The following is a 4,998-nucleotide window of genomic DNA, read 5'->3' as shown; positions in this document are numbered from 1 at the left end:
AGCTGCTGTGAAAAGGGCAACAACAACAACAAAAAATATTACAAGAACTATCTCTACAGGAGTACGAATCCTTTTGGTATATGCCAAGTAGTAGCATAACTGTATCATATGGTAGATTCATTCATTTTTAGTTTCTTAAGAGTTTTCCACACTGCTTTCCATAGTGGGTGTACAAGTTTGAAATTCTATCAATATTGAATTGGCTTTCCTTTTTCTCCACATTCTCACCAGCAGATTTTTTTTTTTTTTTCTCCTGATCTAAGCCAGTCCGACTGGGGTAAGATGAACTCTTAAAGTGGTTTCAATTTGCATTTTCCTAATTACTAAGGTACTTGAACACTTTAAGGAGTTTCTAGCCATCCTAATTTCCCTTTTAGAACTCTCTGTTCAGATCCTTAGCCCATCTTTTAATTGGGCTGTTTGCTTTCTCGTTTCTTTTTTTTCATTTTTTAAAAAAATTCTGGAAATTAATCCTCTGTGGAATGTGTAGCTGATGAAGATTTTCTCCCACTCTCTGGGCTTCTTCTTCACTTCTTCACTGTTTCTTTTGTTAAACAGATGCTTTTCAGTTTATGAGGTTCCATTTGTCAGTTGTTGACTTTAATTACTGAGCAACTGATATCTGATTTAGAAAGCCCTTTCCTGCACCTAGGCCTTGCAAAGTACTTTCTATGTTTTCTTTTGGCACTTTCAGAGTTTCAGGTTTCGTACTAGATCTTTGATTCATTTGGAATTGACTTTTGTGCAGAGTGAAAGATATGGGTCTAATTTTATTATTCTGCAGATAGAAATCCAGTTTTGCCAGCACCATTTGTTGAAGATGCTGTTACCTCCAATGTGTGTTCTTGGAAACTTTATTGAATATCAGGTGGCTGAAATTTCTTGCACTCAAGTTTGGGTCTTCTATATTGTTCCATTGATCTCTGCATCTGTTTTTCTGCCAGTATTTTGATGTTTATATGAATATACCTCCTTAATAGAGTTTGAGACCTGGTATGGTGATTTCCCCCAGCAGTGTTGCTTTTGCTCAAGATTGCTTTGGCATCTGGCATCTTTTATAATTCCATAAGAATTTTATTATTTTTTTGCCCTGGTTCCGTGAAGAATGTCATAAGGCTTTTGATTGGCATTGCATTGTATCTATATATTGATTTTTATAGAATGGTCATTTTCACAATATTAATTCTACCATTCCATGACCACAGGAGGTCTTTCTATCTTCTGGTGTCTTCCTCAGTCCCTTCGAAGATGTAAAACTTTCATTGTATTAGTCTTTAATGCATTTATAGTTATTCTTAGATATTTTAATCTAAATATGATTAAGATGTATAGTACAAAATATAGAAAATTCAGTTAAAATTTTTGTTTAAATATATTTATTCAAATGTCATAAGAGGCTGGAAAAATAGCTCAGTGGCTGGAGAAATGAGTTGTTAAGAGCACTGGCTGCTCTTGCAGAGGACCCAGGCTCAGTTCTTAGCACCCATACGGCAGCTAACCATCATCTATAACTCCAGTACAGGGGATTGGATGTCCTCTTCTGACCTCCACACGAATGCACTAACATATATGTGGGTAGTATACTCGTACACAAAAAGTAAAAACAAAAAAAAAATACTTTAAAAAAAGAAAAAGAAAAAATACTTCTTCCTGAATCTTGGAACCTGATCTCCCTTTCCTTTGAGCATTTATCTTACAAAAACTGTAACTGTATCAATTTTTACACTTCCTTGTACATATATTAATATTATCCTAGCCTCTTTCTATATTTATAATCCAATAATATCTTTCTCAAGGGTATGTAAGTCACATCTTTGAAATGTACTTGCTGATGTAAAAGCCCTACTATGTAACTCTTTTTACAAGAGAGACTCGTAACTACAAGTGTGAAAATTGAGAAAAACATGCCACAGAATTATAATGATAAAACTCATCTCTAATCATTTGTCCTCTTATGCTCTTTCACAGATTCAATTAGCATTTAATATTTCTTTCAACTGTTTGTATTAATGGATTCCAGCTTAATTTGTCTCCTATATTTTGCAAGTTTTGACCCTCATTGTAATCCAGTGATCCCTCTCTATCTGTGTAAGTACTTTTTTAAGGCACTCATAGATGTAATGTAAAAAGGTAATGCACTGTTTACAAGGATTGGTAGATCAGTGCAACATGAAAGTCTTCCAAGTCATAGTTATCTATGAAAATGGTATAAAAAACACTTAAATGTCTCTATAAAATGCTAATTTTATACATCCCTGTGATGATGTATCCTTCATATTTCCTATGAGTTGTCTCTTTACTTAATATTTCAGGTTTTTTACTAAATTTTGTTTTACTTAATAATTTTTTAAATTTTTATTTATTTTTATTTTATTTGTATGCATGTATTGCCTCCATGTAGGTAAGTGCACCTGTGTCATGCAATGCCTGCAGAGGTCAGAAGAGGCTATCGGATACCCTGGGACTGGAGTTATGGACAGCTGTTAGCTGCCATGTGGCTGCTAGGATCTGAACCCAGGTCTTCTGCAAGAAAAACCAGTGTTTTTAACCACTGAGCCATCTCTCCAACCCCAATAATTTATTTTTATTCTGGAGATTTATTTCTATTTTTCTGTTTCTTCCTTCTAATATTTTCCCTTGAATTTTATTCTTGAGAGGATATATATATATGTGTATACATATATAGATATATATCTGTTTATATATATACATATATACATATATATATATATATGTGTATACATATATGTATATATATGTGTGTGTGTGTGTATTTCGTTGCAGTCAATCTATAACAGTGAGAGATAAAGGACAGACAATGTCTTCTTTAGACACCATAAGCTATCAAAGTGATGCTGCAGTGCAAGTTATGGGTTACATCTTTTCAAGTTTTTGGGTAATGGAGTCAGATTCTCCCATCAAATATTACAGGATATGATCAGTATTATTAGTTACCCTACCAATCTTGATGACAATACCAAGGCCATATTGGTGAAGGTAGCATACACTTTAGTCATATGACATGGAGAAATCATGGTGTGTAGACCCCCAGTATTCATTTTATCATGCCATTAGATTCTATGCACAATACAAAAGCAGAAAATTAATCAACACTGTAAACAGCTGTGACACTTCCAATCTACACTGATGACTAAATGGCATGTTTGACTCACTAATGCAATATGAGTACAAATGCTATGGGAGTAACCAACTACTTTATGATTGGATTTCAGGCTCAATCCACAAGATAGAGTGCCTGGTACATTTTATGGGCATAACCAGTAGTTTCTAACAAAATTTAAGTCTCACTCTAAAAGACAGAGTGCCTGGTAGTATTAACTGGATTGAATCTTTGGCCTAGTAGATCATAGGCCCAAGGGAAGAATATACTACCCAAAATATACTATATTGACTTAGTATTACACAGCTTTTAAAGAATATATCTTCATAAGCATCGGTTTCTTCTCTGTCCTCATGAGAGAAAATGCTTTTTGCAACAGATGGCAATTGATATAGGACTAACAACTGGTCAACACACAGAAAATAAGAGATTGGAGTTCTCAGCCCTATACCACACTCCATCTCCCCAAAGCTCACAGATCATTGTGGAAGAATGATGGAAAGATTGGAAGAGACAGAGTTGGTTAATAATTGAAACAAATTAGTGTTTCTGGACATGACAGGGCCATTATACTAATGATCTCATAGTGGCTATGACTTCATCTACAAGAGCTATACAGGATAAAGTCATCCCAAACCCAGCAGGAAGGAAGAGGATCTCTTGAGTTTCAGCTGTAGTAGACGAGCTGTGGACAATTGATGGCTAGTGAGAGATGCTGATTCAGGGAAGCAACCCCTGAGTTGTACCAACACTTCAATAGATGTCCCTACATAAGGCACATGCAAGCAGTACTAAGTAGACCCAGAGTCTTAAAAAAAGAAAAGAAAAAAGATAAGCACGGTATGGAAAAATTGCTCAGCAGGTAAGAGCACTTACTTCTTTCCCAAGACGCAGTTCCCAGCACCCACATGGTAACTAACAACCATCTATAACTCCAGTTGAAGGGGATCCAATGCCCTTTTCATGCTTCTATCATCACTGTGGGACAAAATTACACAATATGTATGCTGACAAAACACTTATACAAATAAAATGAAAAAAATAACTAAATAAACTTTAAAGGAGCATATGAAATTGAAAGGCAATGAGGTGGGGACAATAGGAGAGGAATGTGAGGGAGAGAACAAAGGGGATATTTAATCAAAACACAATATACGTTTGTATGAAATTCTCACACAACAAAAGACAAAGATAGATAATAAAAAAGAAAACTCTTGGTCCTGCCTTCAGACCTCTCTTGGGTTAAGTCTACCACGCAGCCCTCTGTGCCTTGACTCCCCCAGCCGCGTTCACCCTTCCATCTCCCCTGCTGTTCTCTACGCCAAGCTTGGGCCCTGTGCCATTCCTAGTCTTGGGGCCCCAGACACCTGGGGAGACAGTGCTGCTTCCTGACCATTTTCACCCGGACCGGCTTAATGCCTTCCTTGGGCCCCAGGAGTACTGCCTCTGGACACAGCCCCACCCTCACCTCTCTCTGCTTCCCTGGTCCTGCAACACCCACCAGCCTCTTTCTGGGGCTGACAGCCTCTTTCTGGGGCTCCGAAGCTTACCTTGCCTTTCCCTGATCCTTTGTATCCAGTACAAGCCAGCTATTCAATCCACTCCCTGGGAAATCTTGGGGCTTATTCCCACCCCACCTGCCTTTGCATCCCTGCGTGGCACGGCCACGGCCAGGATCTCAGGTCAGTCCAACACCCAAGTTCCTGAGGCCAAAATCATCCTTAGAAGATTCCAGACCTAAGGAGAAACTCTGAAAACTTCTGACCCACATTGGAATTGGGCCACCGTGGAACTCCTGAAGACAAAAACAATCCGGCCTCGACAATATAAAATCAAAAGAGAGAACCAGAAGCTTAGACGAACCAACTCTTCATACC

This window comes from Nannospalax galili, unplaced genomic scaffold (genome assembly GCF_000622305.1).
Source record: "Nannospalax galili isolate Female #2095 unplaced genomic scaffold, S.galili_v1.0 scaffold303, whole genome shotgun sequence".
NCBI classification, from domain to species: domain Eukaryota; kingdom Metazoa; phylum Chordata; class Mammalia; order Rodentia; family Spalacidae; genus Nannospalax; species Nannospalax galili.
This window is presented reverse-complemented; position numbering follows the sequence as displayed.